The sequence below is a fragment of the Molossus molossus genome, unplaced genomic scaffold (genome assembly GCF_014108415.1).
Source record: "Molossus molossus isolate mMolMol1 unplaced genomic scaffold, mMolMol1.p scaffold_m16_p_10, whole genome shotgun sequence".
NCBI classification, from domain to species: Eukaryota; Metazoa; Chordata; class Mammalia; order Chiroptera; family Molossidae; genus Molossus; species Molossus molossus.
The window spans coordinates 70,467,797-70,493,926 of record NW_023425345.1 but is presented as its reverse complement, the minus strand read 5'-3'; the positions used below and the strand labels follow the sequence as shown (position 1 = coordinate 70,493,926).

The following is a 26,130-nucleotide window of genomic DNA, read 5'->3' as shown; positions in this document are numbered from 1 at the left end:
TTTGAGATATATAACTATCATAAATAATGAAAAATGTTCTCAACATTAGCACATATAATCTTTTGAGGGCATGAAATGCCTGTTACAAGTATTTCTAGTTTCACAATGGAGCATAGTAGCCATAACACAGTAGACCCTAATGAGACATGCTGAATGAATAAACTCACAGAAAGCCAAGGATTCATGAAAGACAGGCATTTATCACAGTCAATGTGAGGGAGGAAAATCTCAAAAGTAGGTTGCATTGAACAGAGATAAGAAAGACAAATAAAACTGTGCTCTAAGCACATGGAAGGTGAGACGATAGGAGAAAATTCTGAGTAATGGGAGTATGTAAATTATTTCTGAGCCGAAGGGCATGAGGATATTGGGAAACACATTTTCTGTATAACAATACAACATTGTATTTGTGGGGATGGGTGTAACATAAAATTGTAGCTAGGTTATAATGAGTCATATAAGCCAAGCTAAAGGTTTGACTTTATATTCTAGGACCGGGGGTCAGCAAACTTGTTCTATAAAAGGCCAGAGAGTAAATGGTCTAGGCTTTGAGGAACAAATGAACTTTGATGTGTTTGCTCAACTCTGCTGTTGTTGTATGAAAGCAGATACTACAGTTGTCAATGAACAGGTGCGACTGAATTCCAACAAAACTATTATAAAACATGGCAGGCCGATTTTTATCTGAGGGTTATAGTTTGCTGTGACCTGCTTTAAAAATTAAAATTAGAATTATATGATCCAACAATTCCACTTCTGGATATGTATCCAAAGGAAATAAAAACAGGGTATCAAAAGGTATCTGCACTCCCATGTTCATTGCAGTATTATTCACAATGGTATGATGTAGAAACAATCTAAGTATCCACCAATGAATTAATCGATAAATCAATAAAGAAAATGTGATAGATGATAGATAGATAGATAGATAGATAGATAGATAGATAGATAGATAGATAGATAGATGATAGATAGGTGATAGCTATAGATAGAATGGGATATTATTTATCCATAAAAAAGAAAAATCCTGCCATTATGACAGCGTAGGTGCATCTGGGCATTGTACTTACTAAGTGAGATAAGTCAGACAAAGATAAATACTGCACGATACTCTACTCATATGCAGGATCTAAAAACCAACTTGAGGAAAGAGAGTACAGTGGTGGTTCCAGGGCCTATGAAGTCGGGTAAATGGAGATGTGTTGGTTAAAGAGCACAGACTTGCAAATAGAGGATAAATAAATTATGGAAAACAGATTCACAGAATAGAGATTATAGTCAACAATATTGTGTTGTATACCTTGAAGTTGCTAAGAAATTTGATGTTAAATATTCTCACCATAAAAAAGAAATGATAATTGTGTGACATGATGGAAGTGTTAGCTAACACTAAAGTGGTAATCATATTGCAATGTATAAGTGTATCAAATCAACACATTGCATACCTTAAACTTACATTATGTTGTATGTCAATTATGTGTCAATTTTAAAAGATAGAGAACTATAAAGTTGTATATCAATAAATAAGATTGATGACTATAATTTAAACTCGGAGTATGAGTCAGACACTGTGCTTTATGCATTAGGTCTCATTCACCCTGTCACTCAGCTGTATCAGTATGTTGGGGCGGTGTGCTCTTTGTACTAATCCTTCTGTTGAACAACACAAACATACTGAAAGAAATGAAGTAATTTACCCAAAGCAACCCAGCTAGTGAATGTCTACTTCAGGCAGTAGATCAGGAGTGTTAAGATCTTTTGGAAATAAATTAAAAGTACCATATTATAGATTCCTTGGATTCAAGAAATTTATAATTTGTTGAGGGAGAAAATCACATCATACAAGATTATATCATGTTTAATCAAACAATAAAATACCTGCCAAAAATAATGTAATAAAATCATAAAATAAGTGCTTTCTCTATCTTAAAGTCCCACTCACTGTACTTCTAAACACACAATGGAATATTGTGCAGTTGATTTGTGAAACGTATTCAAAATAATGAATGACTGAAAACATTTTTGTAGTAAAATTCTGGTTTTTATGAGTGCAAATGTTATTGTTGTTTATATAATGGATTTTTTGCTTATAAATATAATGAGATATGTACAGTGTAAAAAATTTAAAACACCAAAAATATACAATAAAAACTAAAACCATATGTAATTATATCATTTGCCTCTAGTATGTCTATGATTTTATTTTTGTGATTTTCAAAATCCATATATATATGGATTTATCATAGAAAAAAAAAGTATTCCATCATTATCTTTTCTAGTAATCATTTTGGAATGACATTTTCAAAAAATATTTTTGTTTGTATTAAAAAATAATATTGCTATCTTAAGTTAATTTTAGAGTAAATATTTAATGAAAATAAAAGTGCTTGTAAGGGTATGGAGAAAAGGGGACTCTAGTACACTGCTAGTGGGAATGCAGACTAGTGCAACCACTGTGGAAACAATATAGTATTTCCTAAAAAAATTAAAAATTGAACTGCCATTTGACCCAGTGATCCAACTTCTAGGAATATATCCTAAGAATTCTGAAACACCAATCAGAAAGAATATATGTACCCCTATGTTCATAGCAGCACTATTTACAAGAGCTAAGCTCTGGAAGCAGCCCAAGTGTCCATAAATAGATGAGTGGATAAAAAAGCTGTGGTACATATACACAATGGAATACTACGCAGCTGTAAGAAAGATCTCTTACCCTTTGAGATGATCCCTTTGAGGGATCTGGAGAATATTATGCTAAGTGAAATATGTCACTCAGAGAAAGACAAGTACCATATGATCTCATTTATTGTGGAATATAATGAACAAAATAAGGTGATGAACAGAATAGATCCAAAGACACGGAAGTGGGGAACAGACTGACAAACCTCAGAGGGGGGGAGTTGGGGGGCAGCAGGAAGAGATAAACCAAAGAACTTACATGCATATATGCATAACCGATGGACACAGACAACAGTGCAGTGAAGGCAGGTGGGGCATGAGCAGGGAGGAGGGTGTCAATGGGGGAAAGAGGGGAGACATCTGAAATATTTTCAACAGTAAAGATAAAAGAAAAAAAAACAACTAAAGGGTTTTTAAAAATGTGATATCAGGGTTTCCTATTACTTCCAGATTGGATGCCACCTTCTCTATTTCAATCGCCACTTGATGACATGATATTAAAACACAATCAGACAAAATACAGCCCCAGAAAAATACAATAAGTAACTAGTAAATCTTTCAGTGTAGCAAAAAAAAAAAATTACGATGTATCTTCATTAAAGTGTTATGTATTAACAATAAAATGTAGCATGACAAGGATATGGCTTTGTTCATAAAAACAACTTCATCGTAGGCTCTTGTTATGGCTTAAGAAAGATATATGAACAGTTTGAAATAAATTACAGGAATAAATCTTTCTTGGCTGCCCCTAAAGCTCTTCAGATAGTTAAAAACAAGAACATACGAGGAAGGAGAAGTTGTAAATTGTTTTGTTACTTATGTCTTCAAGTGACAAGTCCTGTGAATTTCACTGATATCATATTACTGTCATTAACACTTTTTCATTGGTTACTGTATTGTGATTGCCATTTTATAGAACACAGGGTTACGTTTAAAAATGTTGGTAAACCAAGCACAGGATTTCAATTTTAGTAATCATTCCTATTGGGATGAATAAATGGAAGGTCTGGAGAAAGGGCCTATGAATCAAGCCAGTGTTTCTGGAATGTTTCTATAGGGAAATTCATGGAATTATTTGCACTAGAGAGTCATTTCTTTAAAACACTCATGATCTCTGTCTTCTCAATTTCTAGAAAATGGAGTTACTGAAATTTTATTTTATACTTGTTTCTTGCACTGTTGTTAGTCTAAATAAGGAGCAGGAGGAATGTTTACTCTAACTTGATACAGTTAAAACATCTAGCTTGTGCTCCATCAGCAGCACATATACTAAAATTGGAATGATACAGAGGATTCGCAGGGCCCCTGGGCAAGGATGACATGCAAATTCGTGAAGCGTTCCATGTTTTAAAAAAACAAACATCTAGCTTACCCAATATCTGCTGCCTTGGGTTTTATGTAATTTCTTCCTCAAATCTGAACTCCTTCTAGTTTTGAACTTGAGTGAGTTCTAAAGATACACTTATTTTTTTTTTCCTTATATTCTTGCTCACCTTATTTCTCATGTTGAGTCTGGCTAATTGCGGTTTAACCTACATGTTAAACTCTGACCCATTATCAGCTAATTCTGGAGCCAGTTATATAAAATTTCTAAAGCTCTACCCTCTCTTACAATTTCAAAGAAAAGTCGATAAAGGAATATAAGGCTAGTAAAGGAGTACTTTTCCAGATTTCTTTTGGTATTTTCAGATTAATGACATAGAGTTAAATCTCACACCAACTCTAATTATATCTCAGATGTGGTTAATACTGACTCAAAGTAGATATAATCCTTTCACCATTCAATAATAGTGATAATGGTGACTGAATAATTAATAATAAATATCTCTTTTATCCGGAAATATTTTAATACTATCATGAGAATAGTATTTGTCTTTACTACAAGGCACAATTTAAAATAGAGATCCACCCAGCCGGTGTGGCTCAGTGGTTGAATGTCGACCCATGCACCAAGAGGTCACTGGTTTGATTCCCGGTCAGGGCACATGCCCAGGTTGTGGGCCCAATCCCCACTGGGGGACATGCAGGAGGCAGCCAATTGATATTCTCTCGCATCAATGCTTCTCTCTCTCTCCTTCTCACTTCTCTCTCTAAAAATAAATAAAGAAAAATAATAAAATAGGAAGAGATCTTAGATTGGAATCACAGGTCTCGAAAGGTGGGTGTCTTAACATGACATACAAAAATCAGTGCAGCCCTGGCCGGTTTGGCTCAGCGGTTAGAGCGTCGGCCTGCGGTCCGGAGAGACCCGGGTTCGGTTCCCGCTAAGGGCATGTACTTCGGTTGCAGTTTGTCCCCGGCCCTGGTTGGTCGTGCGGGTGGCAGCCACTCGATGTGTCCCTTCACGTTGATGTTCTGTCTCTCTCTCCCTTCCTCTCTCTCCCTCCCACTCTATCTATACAAAAAATGGAAAAATATCCTCGGGTGAGGATAAAAAAAAAAAAATCAGTGCATGCTATGACATTTACTAAGGGTCATATATGGCAGAATACCTATTGTTTGATTTATAAGATTAAGTAAAGAAAAAGGCATCAGATTTAAAGCCAAAAAGATGTTATCATGGGCAAATCAGGAAAAAATTTTTGTCTCAGTTGACTTATCTGTAAAATTCAGGTACTATTGTATGCTCTCAACCAATAAGTCATTATTAAGAGAACAAAAGAACAGATGTTAAAGGTATTAGATGAAAAAAATGATATATTGAAAAGGAATTGTTTGACATGTCACATTAGTTATCAGAAATATTCTCCAAACATGTCTGTAGGTAAAATTTTGCTTGCTTCCCATTATAAATGAGGTATATTTTACAAGAGATCTTTTACGTGAAACAGCCTTATTAGATGCCCCCCTGTTTATTTAGAATAAGGGCAAAAGGAATAAACTATTATGTATCTTGACTATATATTTTCAGAAAAGTTACCAAAAGAAAGATGTAGGGAAATAAAAGATACTCTAAGGAAAGAATACAAGTCTATTTCACCAGTTACCACATTAATTGTATAACTATATTCTCAAGAACTGTTCACATGATGACATATTTTATATTAATGTTACCGTGGCATAAGAACGTGAATTAAACATAACTTACACTAATGTGTTACCCAAACACATTATGTCTCAAATATATCTATGTGCACAAATATACATTAGTTTTTCACCCAAGACAAATAGAAGCTGACCTTTCCTGTAACTCATTGCTGATTTCTTCTTCCCAGGAAGATGAATGGGATCTCTTTACCTTTCTATTGTCTGAAATGTGTTCCCTCTATGCTAGGAGATAAACCCTTGCAGTCTCCTAGTTCTAGTTTGTGACACATATTTTTTTGGAAACAATAATAGTATTTTATAAATACAATTTCTTAGTAAGCTCATAGAAATCCTGAGTCACCTATATAATTTATTTTCAATAAAAATAATATAAGTGTATGCCATGAAGTTGATATAACTTCTAAGTAGGTTTTTAAAAAGTTCCTTTGTGTATTGCTTTGTGATACATCTGCTTTGATATTCATTAGTTGTACATCTGGTCAAAAATATTCTCCACATGTTGATTGCTGAAAAGTAAGTTTACAAAAACCATAACTCATGACTCAGTGGAATATCAATAAAGTGTTTCAGTTATCCATTGCCATTTAAAATGTCCATATGGATTTGTCAGTATAGCTTTTGAAATGTAACAAATTAATATCCTTACTTTGACTTAATTTGTGGACAGATGGCATGAATAGGACTGAGTGCTGCATTGGGCTATCCCTGAGCTTGTCAAGACTTATTTACAGCATAGGAGCCATCCTCTGATGGCTGATTATCTGCTTCGTTCAGTAGGAAGGAAATTAACCTCTGGTTTCTTTGCTGATGACTCAGCAGGTAGCAAACCACTAATGCAAAAATGTATATATTCCAAAAAGGCACTAATCTTCAAATCTAACAAGACACATTAAAGAAGTAGATTGTTTTATTGGACCCAAGGGATAGAAGTAATTATTTCAGTCCACTAGTTAGAATAATTAAGTTTGGGCAAAGAAATGAAAGTATTTAATTTCCTGGCATAACCAAATAAAAGGTGGTATTTTAAGTAACACCACATAATTCTATACATTTGCATCTATGCTTTGTAATGTACCCAGTTTAGGAAAGAAAAAAAAAAAGAAAGAAAGGTTCAGTGTAGTAAAGCACACATTTCAACTCCATATGTTAGATGTCACTTAATCCTTGATTGAAGACAAGCCCCAAAGAAACCACTATTAGCTAGGAAGCATAATTTGAGCAATAGAAAGCATGTGGTTTTTTTGTTTTCTGTTTTTTTTTTTTGTTTTGGTAACATGAAATTTACTGAAAATCACAGATTAAACTATTTTATAGTTTGAATCACTTTAACTAGGATCTTTCTTGATGTGATTACATATCTTAATGCTTTCAAAAATGTAATATGATCCTGCTGGTCAAGAGGATGCCTTGGTAAACGCAGCACTCACCCCTCCCACAGCCACCTCAAAATTACACCTAAACTACAGAACAAACACTTTTCAGGACAGCCTGAAATCCAGCTAAATGGAAGTCCGACAACTATGAACTTAAAGAAGCAGCCACATCGAGACCAGTAGGAGGGGCGGAGGCACAGATGGCTGGTTCCACACCCACATGTGGCAGATAAAAATCAGGAGGATACCTAGGCTAGGAAGGTCCTCCCTGAGGAGGGAGGAGTAAGGGGTCCCTGTCCCACACTTGGTCTCCCAGTTCAGGGTTCCAGGGCCAGGAATTAAAGTCCCTATAACTTCTGGTTGTTAAAACCAGCAGGAATTGAGGCTGCGGCTACTGGAGTCCCAGGCAGCTCCTCTTTAAGGGCCCATGCATGGACTTACTTGGACTCCCTCCCTCCAGGCTCCAGAGCTGGGGAAGCAGCTTGAAAGGCACTGGAGACATATGGGGAAGAACTGAGTAGTTTGGCACTGGGGTGAGAGCAGGAGGGGCAGCTTTCTCCTGAACACATGTGCTGGTGGAGGCTGATGTTCCTTTGGTGAGCCCTGCCCCACAGGGTAGGCAGACAGCCACCATATCTGGGACTCTAGCAACCTGGCTCACGCCGTTTGCCCTGCCCTCATGATTGTCTGAAGTCTACTACAATAGGCCACCCTAGGAAGCCTAGGAGACATAACAACTCTACTTAATAAATAGAAACAAACACAGAAAGGCAACCAAAATGAGAGGACAAAGAATCATGTCCCAAATGAAAGGACAGAACAAAACTCCAGAAAAAGAACTAAGCAAAATGGAGATAAGCAACCTAACAGATGCAGAGTTCAGAACACTGGTTATAAGGATGCTCAAGGAACTTAGTGAGAATTTCAAGGAACTCAGTGAGAACATCAAGGAACTTAGTGAGGACATCACGCGTGTAAAAAGGACCAGTCAGAAATGAGGGCTGCACTAACTGAAATAAAGAATAATTTACAGGGAATCAATAGTAGAGTAGATGAAGCCAAGAAGCAAACCATCAAATTGGAATATAAGGAAGCAAAAAATGCCCAATCAGAACAAAGTATCCAAAATAAATAAATAAATAAAGATAGTGTAAGGAGCCTCTGGGACAACTTCAAGCATACCAAGATTTGCATCATGGGAGTGCCAGAAGGAGAAGAGAGAGAACAAGAAATTGAAAACCAGAAACCTTCTCTAACTTGATAAAGGAAACAGACATACAAGTCCAGGAAGCACAGAGTACCAAACAAGATGAACCTGAAGAGGTCCACACCAAGACACATCATCATCAAAATGCAAAAGGTTCAAGACAAAGAGAGAATCTTAAAGGCAGCAAGAGAAAGGCAGCTAGTTACCTACAAGGGAGTTCCCATTAGGCTGTCAGCTGATTTCTCAAAGGAAACTTTGCAGGCCAGAAAGGAATGGCAAGAGATATTCAAAGGAATGAAAAGCAAGGACCTATAACCAAGATTGCTCTATCCTGCAAAGCTATCATTTAGAATCAATGGGGAGGGAAGAGAGGCATATGGAGAGTTTCCCAGACAAGAAAAAGCTAAAGGAGTTTCACCACCGCCAAACCAGTATTATATGAAATGTTGAGGGGTCTTCTTGAAGAAGAAGAAGAACAAAAATACGAGCAGTAAAATGACAATAAATACATATCAATCAACAATTGAATCTAAGAAACAAAGGGGCTAGCAGAACAGAAACAGACTCATAAATACAGAGAACTTTTTGTTGGTTGCCAGATGGGAGAGGGTTAGGGGGATGGGTGAAAAAGGTGGAGGAATTTAGAAGTACAAATAGGTTGCTAGACTGACGAACCTCCAAGGGAATGGAGGAGAGATAAACCAAAGAACTTATATGCATATGTTCATAACCAATGGACACAGACAGTAGTATGGGTATGGCAAGAGGGGGTCAATGGGGGGAAAAGAGGGGCAGACATCTGAAATACATTCAACGATAAAGATAAGTTTAAAAAGAAAAGAATTAATGGAAAAAAATATCCTCAGGTGAGGATTTACAAAAAATATAATAATATCAGTATTGGCTTGTCAATTGTTATAACTGTATACCACACTAATGCAAGATGTTAATAATAGGGGAAATTGTGTATGGGGCGGGGGTGGGGTGGGAAGAGAGGCATATGGAGACTTTATTTTCTGTTCAATTTTTTTGTAAACTATAGCTTTAAAAATAAAGTTGATTTTGTTTTAAAAATGTAAGAATTGTTACCACAATTTTATTTTATCTCTCTGGACAAGTAAACTATTTAGAAGCATAATAGTAGCTATTTGTAAAGTGTATATTCATAGATCACAAATGGTGCTGGAATAATTGGACATCAACAGACCTTTCATCTTTCATAAAATTAATTTCACAATGGATTGTGAACCTAAAAGTAAATTACAAAACTGTAAACCCCCTAAAAGATAACTTAGAAGAAAAATCTATGTGACTTTGTGTTTGTCAGTGAATTTTCAGATAAAGTACTCAAACCACAATCTCTGAAAGAAAAAACTAATAGTTGAGACTTCATTAAATTTAAATGCTTCAACTCAGCAAAAGACATCAGTCAGAGATTGAGAACACAAGCCAGAGACAGAGACAATTTTGCAAATGGCACATCTGATAAAGTACAGTTAACTCAAAGAATTCCTAAAACTCAACAATATGAACACAAACAACCCACTTAAAAATAAACGAAAGATCTGAATAGACCCCTCATCAAAGAAAATATACAGGTGGCATGTACGCGTATGAAAAGGTGCTCAATATCACATGTTATTAGGAAATTGCAAAAAACGAGATACCACTATACACCTATTACAGTAAATAGAAAACTCAGGCAACACCAAATGCTGGTGAGGCTATGGAGCTACGGGATCCAAAATAAAGTCAATTAGTTTAAAAATGGATTAAATTAGGGATAAGCAAAATTGAATTTAAACAGAATAATTTTCAGTCTAGACCAGCATATGACTAATAATAAAAAGCTTTTCAAAAGTCATGATAAATCACAGGGATTCTGTCATAGTTAATATAAAAAATAATAGAGGTTCAAGTTCAGTAAAATCTATTTAATTTTATTTAGTGTTTTAGGTGAAAGAGCCAGTGACATAGAATTTCAGTTACCTATACATATGTTTCAGTGTAGAAAAGATAAACCATGTGAATTATTATACGAATTATTTTGTTTGTTTTTTTCACTCAAATATGATCACCACATGTTAAATGATTTAGTAAAAGAAACAAAAAGCAAAAGAGCAATTTTAAGCTAATTGCAACACTAGATAGATTTAAGAACCTTCCATTAAAGGAGTGGGACAAAAATGGTCATACATTTTCATTTATCGTGAGCTCTAAGGTTGGAAGGAAAATCATTAAGATCATGTCCTCATTAAAATGATTTGGACATTAAAAATGGGCATGGTGATTTATAAGCACTTCCAAACGGTGGGTATGCCTGTGGGAAGTCCTTGGTGAATGCTAGAAAGATGGTTAAACTGTCCTCCCAATGTGGTGTTCCTGACCCTGAACTAACCTAAAAGCAATTCCACTTGGGGAAGGAACCACCAGGGTATCTGCTATCTACAGTCGTCCCTCACCACTTCAAATACTGTACTATATTTGAAAAAACCACGATAGAGTGAAGCCATGAAAGTCGAAGTGCGAAGTGGCGAGGCACGACTTTCCGTAAATAAAGAATTCTACTTTGCGAAGATTCATTTATCGCGGTAGAGTCTGGAACTGATTAATCGCGATAAACAAGGGCCGACTGTTCGTCCAAGTACAAGCTTAATTCAAAGATGACAAAGCGTTTCAGATGTAGATTCTTACAGATTTCCGATATTCTAACAATAGTACACAGAACACATTAAAAAACTGAGCATGAAATTCTTTTAAATAACTAATAAATAAAATCACAAAAATGAGCAGATCAAGCTATAACCATAAGCAGCCAAATTTGGAAAAGCACTAAATAGAACTCTTAGAATTGAAAAAGTGTGTGTGTGTGTGTTACATATACATATATAATTATATATTTGATTAGATACATATAATTAGAAATAATTGGTGCTAAAGTTAGTGAGCTGGAAAACGTATGGGGGGAATCTGACTTTAAGAGGGAAGGAAGGAGGAGAGGGAACAAAGGGAAAATGCATTTCTTTGAATATATCTTGTTTCACAGTTTTGGCTTTGGAAAAATCTAAATGTTTGACATGTAAATGTTTTAAAAATAAAATTAAATAAAAATAGGAAGAAAACCAAAACAACCCCACCATAATTTGACTTTATTGTATTATAGTTTAATTAAGTAAATTAAAGTAAATGGTGAGTTCTGTTTCTTTGGAAGCAGAGAGTATCTGTCTATTGTGCAGCCAAAGGGAGTTGGAAGAGAGAGGAGAAACAAGGTCCGATGGCACATCTACCATGGGGTCACAGAACTTGCCCTAAACATCATTGTCAAAAGGAGCAGACCTTTTTCTGAATGCAGAGCTCAGGAAGTGACTCCGAGAGCAGTGGTGAGACTAAGAAATTGGGTTACTGCAACTTGGGGTTAGTACAGGAAGGACAACAGGCCACAACAAACATCCTCATGGCTTCAGAAAAACCCACCAAAATACATTTTAAGACTCGATTATATGGAAAAAATCTTCTGGAAGTAGAATCCAACTTTAACAGGCAGAATCATTGGTGGTTAAAAAAAAAAAAAAAAAGATGGAGACAGGGTGTCAGAGGCCAGAGACCTCAAACAGTGGAGGAGGCTGCGGAACCAGTATTTTAAATGCTGTGAGATGTACATAGTGAAGAGCCACCAGACACCCCTCAACTCCCACCTAGAAAACTCATTTAAACAGGAATAGCATCAAAGAAATTGCTAATGTCAAAATGTTATAACAAAAAAATAAGAAAATTATCTAAATGATAGAGGAACAGCAGAAAAATAGGACAATAATTGGGAAAGAAACGTAACCTAATATTACAAAACAAGCTGCAGAGAAATCTGCTCTAGATAACCAAAAATTATAGGACAAGCTGTGGCATAAGGATGGATGGTAAACATTGAAGATAAGTAAGGGTAGCATTAAGACTAAATAATAGGAGGCAAATGTGCTAGAGTAGTCATAAATGTTATATATGGCTGTGTAGATATCCAGCTATCAAGAATTCGGAGAGATATATCACAGTATCTATTACGATAACACAGAGGCAAAGATAAATATTGAATGTTCTGAAGGCTTCCCTTTCTTTTCCCAAATCCGCCCCCCAGCCTCTTCTCTCCTCATTCCCTCCCTCCCTCCCTACTCTCACCACCTTTCTCGCCACAATTTCCTTTTAAATCTCCATTATTTTGTTAACAATTGCTTGAAAAATTTATTTTTCCTCTATACCTTTTCTACTTGCCAGATGTGTCTAACAAGTGTGTTTGGAGAGACCTATTCCCAGCCCCCTCCCCGAACACCCTCTTTCCCCCTACCCCACTTCCTCCACCCCCTCACATGCTCTCAGGTGTCCTCTGGTTACTTATAATGTATCACAGCAATACTCAGTCTTAAGGCCCTAAGTTATGCCTTTTTTGACTTTTTAGTACACACACACACACATATGGAGAGAGCTAGATATATATCTCAAGCTTTTTTACTGCACAAGAATCTTAAGATTTATAAAATTTATAACTATTATTTGTGCCCTGGCCAGTTTGGCTCAGTATTTAGAGTGTCGGTCCATGGACCAATAAAACTATTATTTGTATTATATGATGGTGGCATGTCAAAGTAGCAATATTATTAATAAAGAAAAAATTTATTTTGTTACTAGTCTGTTTCATAATTTCTTTTTTATTTATTTTTTTCTTTTTTGATTTTAGAGAGAGATAGAAACATCAATGAGAGAGAACATCCATTGATTGGCTGCCTCCTGAATGCCCCCCATTGTGGATTTGGCCCACAACCTGGGCATGTGCCCTGACCGGGAATCAAACTGACGACCTCTTGGTGCATGGGTTGACACCCAAACACTGAGCCACACCGGCCAGTCTCATAATTCTTTTTTAAGTTAATGAATTATAAGATATCTATGCAAAAATGTTATGTGATGGATTTTTATTTAAAAATGTAATGTGTGTAATAAACGGTAGAATATGTTTGACCTTAGAAAAAAGTATTTTAACTCGCAGACATTTATGGTGCTTGCTATTTGATTATGACATCCCTAAAAGAGAAGTAGACTCAATTTTTACTTGATCTTTTCAAATGGAAAAGTTATACGCCATGAGAATAGAAGTCTATATTGAATCACCAACATGGAGTCATGCTTCCTTAATCAGTTCCAGTCTGAGCCAGTTTACAGTCTCCAAACCCCTTGAATGACTAGTGGTCAGTTCGTCTTGTGTGTGTATGTATGTGTGTATTACACTTTAGAACACATGTAGGTGATCCCACATATGTTTGTGAAGCAAGCCAATATAGGCATGTTTTATTTCTGATATTAAAGTTTCCTTTGTGCATCGAGATAATAACTGAAAGAGGACAATTATAAAATGCATGAAGCCTTCATGTTAGGTGAGTTGTAAACCAAAAGCTATTCCAGCTTGGAATTCACTGAGCAGATAAAAAATATATTAAAGGGTAAGGCACTAAGTATTCAAACTTCAGCTTTCGTTACTGAAAATTAATATGGAAAATGAGACAGAGGATCAAAAGAAAGTTTCAAAGTTGGAAAGATGATAAATCTGTAATCTAGCACAAACACAACTTCTCCAGGGACTGACTTTATAGTTTTCAATCTACTATCAGGTGAAAATGAGTTGAGGTTTGGGGAATGCAAATTTTTCTTTGTTTCTCTACATCATGAGCATTGTTCATGCTTATATGTGTTTGGAGAAATAATTTAATTGCGTGTGTGGTCTTATACTTCCTGGCTTTTAACAGTCTGAGATATTTCATATAAATCAAGGGTGCTGCTACGAGACTGAGGATATGATGTAATTAGTATAATTATTCTGCATGGATCATCTCTAAGACACTGCTGTCCAACAGAAACTCAGTGACAATGGAGAAGGAAATGCTCTGTATCTGTGCTGTCTGATACCTAAAATGTGGCTGGCGTGACTGAGAAACTGATTTCACGTTTTTAAATGTATTCAAATATAATTTTAAATGTCCACTTGTGGCCTGTGGCTATTAATCCATAGTAGACAGTGCAGGTCTCAGTCTGTGAGGGGTGAAGTCAAACAAATGTACTGCTCTACATACTGAAGTATTTCAGAATTACCTACTGTCCTGTGTACTACACCGAATGTTAACCAACAAGTGTTGTCAAAGTTGTATTTTAGTTAGTCAAATGCTATGACCTGCCCACTCACCAACACGCACTTGACACACATCACACTTCTTCACAGAGTCGTTCATTCCACCTAACAGGTCCAATTGTTATTGCTTATGAACTCCTCTTAAAATAGGTAAATTAATTGAGTTGCAAATAATATGGTTCCTGGTTAGTAATAAAAATATTCTTTAAATCACTGGTATATTTGATATAGTTTAGATCACATATACCAATTCAGAGCCGTGTTATATTTTTTTTCAGCATCATTTTCTGCACCAAACGTTCTGCTTGATATAATTTGTATCTCAAGCTATGACTCCTACATTTATGGTGGAATTGCTCTGATTAATTGTCTAGCCACATGTTCATCTCTGGTCCCCCCTTTTGTAATTGTTGCATAAAAGCAGGTTATGCTGCTGAAGCCACAGGTTTCTGTAGTTTCTGGCATGCGTTCCTAAGGAGGTGACCTATTTTGGATATTCAGTCTGTGATGATGAATTAAAGGGGCTTCACCTGTAGTGCTTAAGGGATCAAATCTTTGCCCATGGCTTCTTAGTATAATGTACTATCCAATTAAGTAGGCCTACTATTTATTGCTATGACATTGTTTGTGTGTCTAAGAGTAATAAATGCTCTGTGTATGAAAAGGTGCAGAGAAGCATATGTAAACAGATGCAAAATCTAGCAATATTATCAAATTACAGAACTTGCCAGCTGTGGACTTAATTAGAAAAAAAGTCAATGCAAATTATTCTCTTCTATAGATTGCTTTATTTGTTCATTCTTTGAATGTTTGTCATGCAGTAAGCTTGTTGGAGTGAGCTAGGTTGGAAGACATGATTACTCATCTCAGTTTCAGCACAGGGGATACAGTTTGCTGTATATCCTTCACTCGATGGTATATTGAGGGTAATTGATTCCCAAGTGTTTGCTGTGAATATTTACATTTCAAATTAAAGTATAAGGTCTGGAATGACGTGAATCATGCCTTACATTTATTTAGGTTTCCAATCATTCTTGGTATAGTATAGTTTGATTTATGTCTTCATTTAAATAAACATAATTCTCTCAATATTTATTGAGAAAATAACATGCTCACTCTGACAGTTCCTGAGAGGGACAGAGAATAGATGTGTGCTGCATGAATGAATAAATGCTAAGCACTTACTCAGGCACTGGATGCACGAGGTGAGGTAATAGACATGGCCTTGCGCTTTACCAGGTTATGGTACAGTAATTCAGAAGATAACATTCCTTAAATGATACGAACACAATTTTGATCAGAGCTATAAATGGAAAATTTAAGATTCTTTCTCCTATGCAGAGAAGTACACACTGAGGGCACAATGATTTGAATACTTCTATATGTAATAGGTGTGCAAATGTAGGAGATGAGGGGTAAAGTCAAAACCAGGGTCCCACCTACAAGGTATTGTGCTGAGTGAAATAAGTTAGTCAGAGAAAGACAGATACCACGTGATATCACTTATATGTGGGATGTAAAGAACAAAATAAATGAATAAACAAAATTTAAACAGACTCATACACACACAGAGTGTACTGGTGGTTGCCAGAGAGGAGGAGGATTGGGGGATTCAGTGAAAGAGGTGAAGGAATTAAGAAGTACAGATTTGTAGTTGCAGAATAGTCACGGATGTAAAGTACAGCATCGGGAATGTAGTCGATAATATTGCAGTAACTACGTGTATGCCAGGTGGGTGCTGGAAATATCAGGGGGACACTTTGTAAAGTACATGGTTTTCTAATCACTATGCTGTAGACTGGAAACTAATACAAAATAATACTGAAAAACAACAACAGCAGCAGTAGCAACAACAACAACAACAATAATAATAAAGATAAGGGTCCCAGATGACAGCATTTTCCTGGACGACAATTTTTGAGCCAGACTTAACAGGATATGTAGGTGTCTAACCCTAGGCCCTTCTTGTGTTTGCATTGAGCTTGCTTCCCTGATCATTCAATGGCTTTACCGATCTCTATAAAATAACCTGGAGTTACTGGGCTACTTTTCCAGGCTTCACCTGCCCTCTGTCCTCAGGAATGTCAGTGTGCTGTTACTGTTTTTGTTTTGTTTTGTGTTTTACTCTTGGGAAGGATGAGGATAAAGCCTAAACTAATATGTAAATAAACCAATAGTAATTCTCAATGTGTTAAGATAATATCAAATCTATCTCCTTATTAAAACTAAATAAACAACAGTAAAAATTTACTTGAGTGTGTGTGAAAGTGTACAGGGACTAAGAAACGTGTCTCAGTACAAGGAAAAGATGCTTGTCCTATTTGTGGTATTGTGTTTTATTTATTTATTGTTATTGAAGTAACATTTATTAGTTTCAGGTGTACAACATGATTTAATATTTGTACACACAGCAAAATGATTACCACAATAAGTCTACTTACCTTTCATCACACTATAATTTTTTTAAACATCCAGTAAGACAGACCTGTGTTTTGTTATTTTAATAGGGGCTGAAACAATGAAGAAAATTATTTCCTTACTCAAGAAAGTCTGATTACAAGGTAAGATTTTTGCAATAGACCTCTCTCCATTAAAAAACTTAATTAAAAAAAATCTATTGTTCATAGCAGCTCTTTGATTATTGGCTTTCTCCTCCACTGAAATGCAAGGACAAAATAATTGCCTTTCTTGTTCATTGCTTTGTCCACTGCATGATAGCAGTTCCTAGAATTTGTAGTGCACAATGTCTATGTCTATGTATGATGTATAATGGACAAGTTATGCTTTATCTATTCTTATTATTGAGTGATTAAACGAGCATCAAAGGACGTGGGACAAACTTTAATACATTCCCAAAGCTGTACACAGGTCAGTTGACAAATGGTAGAAGCCTTTGTTGTCAAGTTACCCAAGCACAGTCTCTTACCAAACACTAGCTAAACAGTAATCCACTCTAACCCAGAAGAAACTCCAAGGAGCCAACTTAAACAATAAGACCACATAGATTCCTGGAAGTCTGGAAGACTGTGCATGCCAAGGAATAAGGCATCTCAAAGAACAGTGATGAAAGAGGACAAATCCAAACTACTCGCACCCAGCTGAATGAACAAAGGGCAAAACATATTCCTTGAAGTGTGAAGGCAACCTGTGAGACAGACAGACAGACAGACACATGCACACACACACACACACACACGCACGCACACCTACACACCTTCTGGTAAAAAGTTAAAAACTAACTTGCTAAGGGTGTTTAAGCACAACCTTGACCAATAAGTATCTTTTTGTAAACACAGGGGTGACCCCTATATAATTAGGCTAAAATATAACATTAAGACAAAATATTTGAACATAGAAATTAGAAGCTGCACACTGCTGGAAATTTGACTTTACAGAATTAGTTCAACCAAATCACGTAACAAGTAATAAATGAGCAAGAAAATAACACCTGCAACATGAATACCTTTGGGGAGAGAGGAGATAATTAGTATCTATGTTTACTTCAAATATTTTCTAAAATATCTACTTTTCACCAAAAGTATATAAAACAGGCAAGGCAACAATAAAGAATGACCCATACACAGCAAAAGCAGATAGAAACTGCTTTTGAAAGGGATTCGATGTTGGACTTCACAAAGATTTCAAGGCAATCATTATAAATGTGTTCTTAGAATAAGGAAGACCATGTCTAAAAAGTTTAAGGCAGGTAAGATGCCATCATATATAGAATATCAAGAAAGTATATAAATAACTTAAAAAGAGCATATGGAATATATGGAGTTAAAATACAATAATTGAAATAAAAAGTTCACTGGAGGGACTAAAGAATAGATTTGAGGTGGTAGAAGGATGAATCATTGAATTTTAAGATAGATCATTAAAGATAATACAATCCAAAGAAGAGAAAAAATGAAGAAAAATGAAAAACTCAGAGAAATGTGAGACATCATTAGCAACGCCAGTGTACATTTAATGTATCAGAAAGAAAGAAAAGTGAAAGAAAACATTTCAAAGAATTATTAGCTCAATTTTGCCAAATTTTCTGAAAAGCATTAATCTACACCTCCAAGAAGCTCCACAAACTCTAAATAGAATAAACACTAAGAGAAGATTATTTCTCCCTAAGCTCAGAAACAAAGCAAATATGTGCAACTCACACCGCTTCTTTCACATGGTCACTTTACAGTTTCTAATTTAATAAGAAAAAGACAAACAACTCAACTTTAAAACAGGCAAAAGATTTTGAACAGAAATTTCTCTATGGTATATATGCAAATAACCGATGAGCACATATGACGCCATTAGCCGTTAGAGAACTGGGAGCTGCAGGGAGAGATCATTCCATAGCACTGGGGTGGATATAATCATACGTACAGGTGATGGCAGGTGTTCGTGTGGATGTGGAGAACTGCGAAGCCTCACACACTGCTGCTGAGAACATAATATGGTAAAACTGCTTCAGAAAACAGTCTGGCGGTTCTTCAAATAGGAAACATTAAGTTTCCATAAGACCCAGCAATTCTACTCCGAGCTATACATCCAAGAGAAATAAACACACTCCCTCACCCACACAAAAAATTGTAGAAAGTTAATAATGGCCATAAAATAAAATAATATGTGGCTGAGTATAATGATAATGGCCAAAGAGTAAAAACAACCAAAATGTGCATCAACTGATAATGGATAATCAAAATGTGGCATATTATTATATTAATACAACTGAATATTTTTCAGCAATTAAAGGATCAAAGTACTCTACATGCTACAGCATGGATGATTTTTTTAAAACATGGAAAGTAAAGATGTCACAAAAGACCATGTATTTTATTTTTCCATTTATATGAAATATTCAAAATAGGAAAATGTGTAAAGACCACAAGTAGATTAGCGGTTCCACAGAGCAGAGGGTAGAGGGGAGAAGAATGACTGCTAAAGGGTACAGGGCTGCTTATTGAGGTGATGAAATGTTTTAAACTTAGATTGAAGTTCAGAAGTATGAATACTTAATGTATGTAAAATTCCTTAAAAGTGTTCATTTAGATATTCAGAATGATAGTTGCATTTCTCTATGAATAAATAAATGTTTTATTCCTACATATACTAGAATAAATAAGTGAATAATGGAACCTAATATAAGAATAATCTATGAGTAAATACATAATATAAGAAAATAAGAATAAGTGAATGAATATGTATAAACTTAAAATGTAGAATGCCTTTCTAAACTGAGAAACTTGAAAGAATATGATTAAGATAAGTAACTAGTCAAGTATTATAATTTCTGTACAGTGTAGAAGAAAAACCCCAAAGAGTCAGGTTGTATTTAAAATAAGAGGGAGAGAACAAATTAGTTGGCCTCAATAATTTATTAATAAAATAGTATATGCCATAATAACTGTGACATATACAAAACAAATATTCATGTTCCTAAAATACAGCTTTTATATATAAAACATAAGGCTTCTTTATGTAAGTATAATTCGCTTATTTTTTGTAATTGAGTTTAAGCAAGGTAATATTTTCTATAGATAGCAATATTCCACTTTGGAAATATATGCATTTTCAGTTAGCATTTACGTTAAATGTGATAGTTTCTTCATTTAAGTAAATTTAACATTTTATAAAAAACTGCGAATCAGCTTCAAACACAGAGGACTACACTGAAAAAAAGGGACAGACTTTCTGTTGAGTCTCAGAATACTTTCAAATGTACTCTTCATGGAAGAAAGATGGAAAGAGGCGGGGAGGTGCTGACACCCTGGCCCTCAATCAAATTAAGCAGGGATTGAAGATAAAGATCATCAGAGAAGCTAGAAAGGTAAACTAGAAAGTCTGAGGTCCAAATAATCATAATTTCCTCTGAAATAAATTTGCTTTCAGAAGTATGAATACTTAATGTGTGCAAAATCCCTTCAAAGTATTGATTCAAATATTCAGAATGATAGGCTGTAATCAATTGCTCTGGATATTTATTTTGACAACTCTACATATAACACAGTGGGGTTTAATCTGGTAACACACCTAGCTAGTTTTTATGAAAATAGAAAATGATCTTGTTTAATGAAGACTTACACTGTGTTTATACTAGAGTACATTATATGGATAGTTGATATGTAAAAAAAAATTAAATTATTATCTAATGGACTGTTGCCTAATTTCTTTCTATCTTGATTTGCCTGTTTGTGTTTTTGCCTTCTATTTTTAGAGAATGGATTGCCATAAAGTTACTCGGACATGTAACAATACTATACTGAGATTCAAAATTCCTTTGAAAATTGGATACCGAAACAGAGGATTTATTATTCATCCATTCACTATTGTACTTAAAACCTTAATTTATTTATTCCTCTGAACCCCTTATATATGGTCATATTCTGTAATTATTTCTTTATTATTCTCACTAAAAAGAGTTTAAGACCATATTTTAGTAACAGAATAGAACAATGTCTGAAGCAGGGCTGAATAATTTATAAAATCATGAACCTGAATTTGATTTAATTTCTGTTTGATTCTCTTGTAAAGGTTAAACACTATTTGTTAACCTAAGAACCTTTGCCTTGATTAAAGCAGTAATTTGTGACAATATTTAGAGTTTCTAGTCTCTATTGGGAACAATAATATAAAATATTTACTATGAGAATTACAGCTTAAACTAGTAGGTCATTGCTTCCTACCTACTAAGAACTGTAATGAAAAAAAAAAGTCAATAGATGATCAGAATTAAGTGACAGGCAAACAAATAGAACCTTAATAAAAATGCAAACTTTTTTTTGTGTGTGTGTGTGTTTGCTTTCAGATAAACCTGACTTTCATGTGAACATTTTATAGAAACTTATAGTCATATAAAAAATTCGTCTAATAAAATAGATGAACAATGTAGGGACTATTATGCCGAGTCATAGTAGTCTTCCTTTGAATTCTGAAACTCATGTATTGGACAAGACAAGTTTAATGGAGGCATAAGAGTAGCTACAAAATATTCAACAAGATCCACTCAGTTATTCCAAAAAGTGAGAAATCACAAATGTTTGTTGTATGAAATCCATATTGTTGTGGTCCTTGGATATCCCCAAGGCACCCCATCTAGTCAGAAGACAAATGCCAGGAACATGGAACTCAAGAGATTGAGAGTGAAAGGCAAGAATGGGAGGAGGGATGGGAGGAGGGCTTAGAAAGGTCGGGGATGCCATTGAAAATGAAAACATATAAGCCACAGTGAAACTCTCTCACAACAGGATAGGCGATAGTAATGGTGGGAGAAGTAGATACACAAAATTAACCCGTGTAAATCTTAAGGTATATGGTTAGGGAACAAGAAATGGAAAGGCTGAAAAATTTCCTGTTCAAAAACCTAGATGTGGAGATGGCTACCTGTAATTTTTTTTTCATATGGTACCTTTATTTTTGTCTCATTTTACTTATTTATTTATTTGTTTTTAATTGAATTTATTGGGGTGACATTGGTTAATAAAATTATATAGGTTTCAGGTGTATAATTCTACAATGCATCATTTGTATATTATGTTGTATTGTGTGTTTACCACCCAAGTTTTCTTCTATCACCATCTATTCCCCCATACCCTCTTCTACCTCCCCCACCCCCCCTTCCCTCTGGCAATCACCTTATTACTGTCTGTGTCCATGGGCCTTTCTCTTTTTTCTTTGCTTCATGGCTTCACCCTGTCACTAAGCCCCCAGACCCCTCTCCTCTGACAGCTGTCAGTCTGTTGTTCTCTGTATCCGAGTCGGTCTTCACTTTGTCAGTTTATTTTGGTCATTAGATTCCACATATAGTACTTACCTTTCTCTAACAGGCTTATTTCACTGAGCATAAACCCTTATTTAATATTAGATATCTTATTTTTTTCTGTGCTTCATTTTTCTCATTTATAAAATGGGGCAGATAATAACAGCTACGTCACAGGTAGTTGCAAGAATTGAATGAGAATTGAATTATGTGTAAAACATTTACATTAGTGCCTAGAACATAGTATGTACAGGCTCAATAAATGTTGCTTATGATTATTCATGACACTTTTATTATTAAAAGAACAATAACTTAATATGAGAAACTTAGAATGTATTACACCACATATTTGTAAAGCAATATAAGTTGAAAATCAACTTTTAAGCCACAAACAGCTGAAAATCACTGAAATTCAAAATTAATCTTGAAAGTCTCTTATAGAGTCATTGAAGACTAATGCTAAATCTTTTAATAAATACAGTAGCACCAGTTTATCCTCAATTGTTAAAACAGAACACTGTTCAGCTAAGCACCTGATACAGTACTTTAATAACCAAATGCTAGCCTAGTCCTCCCACTAAATTAGATTTTAGAAAAAAATAGTTTTACCTCATAGTCAATATGTACCATACCAAAGGGCACTGTCTCTGCTACCGTACTTTATTTTCAACAACAAAGTACTGTTTAGAGAAGGCATGTATCCTAAAAGGAGTTCTGGAGTTGATTTTAAAAAAAAGGAGATAAAACTTTAACACTTAAATCATTACACCTAAGAGTATGACCTTATTAAGTGTGATATACTATTATAATCATGTCCTATAAATAACATTTGTTTGAAAATATAGTAATCAGCTATGGAGAATATAGGAATAATGAAAAACAAAACTTAACAAGAAACAGAAAGAACACCCCTGTATTAATGTACATGAATAGAGTATCTGTGCGGTGCTCAGCCTTGCAGAGTCTCTTTCCCCAAGCACATTGCATCAGATCAGAGCCACGGGACCATAATTAACTAAGTGCGCTGCCTGGAGTCCTAGGTAGACCTAAATTAATAAGTTTGGCCTCGAAATTTTTAGTTCGCATCAGCTCTGCCAAACCCTAGGCAATACATTAAGATACAGGGAGATTTGTGTTACTCTGGGGAGAGAGACTGAAAACATGACTAAGGTTAAGTTTTCTGTTAGCTGTCAGGATCTGAGTTGAGAGTCAGAATTATTTTGATTTAACAGACTTTTTTTTATCCTCACCCGAGGACACTTTTACATTTATCTTCAGAGTGGGAGGGAGAGAGAGAGGGAGAGAGAGAGACAGACAGACAGAGAGAAACATCAATGTGAGGGAGACACATTGGTTGCCACCTGCACAGCCCCTGCACAACCCCAACCGGGGCCAGGACGAACCGCAACCGAGGTACACGCCCTTGGCCAGAAGCGAACCCAATGACTCCCTGGTCCAGGCCAACGCTCTAACTGCTGAGCCAAACCGGCCAGGGCTAACAAGCTTTTTAACGGAATATTCCTTGTGTCCCTAAATTTATGGACTGAATGCCTTGCTCATTCAAACTCCTTTTTTAGGTCAGATAGGAAGGCTTAATTAATTGTGTAACTAATGCATTCACTGAAATGTCATTCTGAGGCCTGTTGAAACTCCATGTTTCCTGGAAGAGTATGAAACAAATGGACCCATCACAAAAAATAGATACAAAGGCAAACAAACAAGGAACGAGCAGGGTTATGATGAAATTGTGAAGAGTTGTAGAGTTGTGTTTTATGGTATGTTTCCTTTCTTTTTTTTTTTTATCCTCACTCAAGGACATTTTTCCATTTTTCGTTCAGATAGAGTGGGAGGGAGAGAGAGGAACAGAGAGAGAGAAAGGGACACATTGAGTGGCTGCCACCCTCAAGACCAACCAGGCCTGGGGACAAACTGCAACGGAGGTACGTGACCTTAGTGGGAACTGAAACCAGGTCTCTCTGGACCGCAGGCCAATGTTCTAACCACTGAACAAACCAGCCAGGGCTGTTTCCTTTCTTTTTAAAAATATGTTTTTATTTATTTATTTATTTATTTTAGAGAGAGAAATATCGATGTGAAAAAGAAACCTCCATCAGCTTTCTCCTGCACACCCCCTATGGGGATCAAGCCCACAGCCCAGGCATGTGCCCTGACCAGGAATCAAACTGGGACCTCTCAGTCCAAGGGATGATGCTCAATCCACTGAGCCACACTGGCTGGGTTTACGGTATGTTTCAACAAGGGTGCTACTAGCATATTCTTCATTATATGAGACCGTTCAACACATCACAGGGAATGTGAGTTCCCTCCTGTCCTCATCTTGTCATAACACACCAAGAACACTGAAATTCTCTACCACATTTCACTTATTAGCACAATCAAAGAAGCACCTTCACATTTTTTGTTGTTGTTAATCCTCACTCGAGGATATTTTTCCATTGATTTTTGGGATCGAACCCCTGACCCTTCGGTGCACAGGCAGACACTCTAACCACTGAGGCAGGATGGCCAGGGCACTTTCACATTTTTAAAACAAGTTTTATTTATTTAATTTTTAACTCTCACCTGAGGACATGCTTAGAGAGAAGGAGACAGAGAGAGGGAGAGGGAAAGAGAGAGAGACATCAATCTGTTGCCTTCTGTATGTACCCCTACCAGGGATCAAACCCAGATATGTGCCCCATCCGGCAACCCTTCTGTGCACAGGATGGTACTCAACCAACTGAGCCACTCTGGCCAGGCAGCACCTTCGCAGTTATTAAGCCCACAGGGTGAATGGAGCTTATAAAGCCACATCAAGAAATTCTGTATCTTCCCCATGATGTGGAAGACAGAAATGCAACTCAGAATACCTTGTTTCCTTTGGAGAAATGTTTCTTTTAAGAATTGACTTGGACTTGACTGAGCCTAAAAGTGTTGTTTGCTCTTGTGGAGACAAGTGTTTTTGTTTAAGCCATTTCTCACAGGAGATGAAAATCCAAAAAAGAGACAGAAGTGTGTAAGGACCTCTCTATGTCAACGATCTATTGAATGGAACCTAGAAGCTTCTGGTTCAAAATTGATGATTAGAACACATGATCCAAATTCCCTCCCACAATGCCATCAGCATAATGACACAAATATAAAAATAAAATAATAGCAGTAATAGCACATCAAGCATTCAAATGTTTAAATTAAAAAAAAATAATAATAAAGCTAAAGGAACTAATAGAGTAAAAGCTTTTAATTTATTTGGAAACATATATTGACCTCAGTATATTGTGGAGAATTGAAGACAATTTTCTGTTTCAGCTTGGAGTACTTAAATACCCAGAAGTACCCTGAGACCGGATGAGTAGCAACCCAATCTGGTTTCTCAAATTAGAAAAAAATGGCTTTTACATCACTCTGTTGATGGATTAGAGATCAGAACCAGGCAGAGCAGTGTCTAAACACTCTCGTATGGAACTTGAGGTGACTGCAAAAGGCACCCTTCAACAGAAAAAACTAGATAAGACTCACTGACAGCAGGAGTGAGTGGCCAAACTGAGATTTTGACTTCAAGCAGCTAGAAACCCAGAATATCAATATTTAAAGTATGAAAACAAATGATAGCTTCACCGATACTTATTGGCCAATTATAAAAAGACTTGTAGTGGGGGAGGCTAAAACAAATTGAATAATGAAAGTATGATATGCCTCAAGCAGAATTCGGTAGAACACAGGTTGAGATGGAGCCTTCAGGTGGGAAGAATCAGTAGGTCCAAAGAGGAGGCACTGGTGATGGAAATTCAGGGAAAACCCATGGCCAGGAAGAAATAGGGGGTTGATAGAATATTTATTTGTCAGTCTGAAATGTTTGTGCATTTATTAGGTGGTTTACATATAATGGAATATGTGTAATCAA

At 35.9% G+C, this 26,130-nt stretch overlaps 1 non-coding gene across 1 annotated transcript; it reads left to right on the top strand.

Moving 5' to 3' along the window:
* Positions 1-3,928: 3,928 nt before the first annotated feature.
* LOC118624804 lies at positions 3,929-4,032 on the top strand. Its single transcript, XR_004958473.1, has one exon. It is a non-coding gene; the product is annotated as a U6 spliceosomal RNA (small nuclear RNA).
* Positions 4,033-26,130: the final 22,098 nt, after the last annotated feature.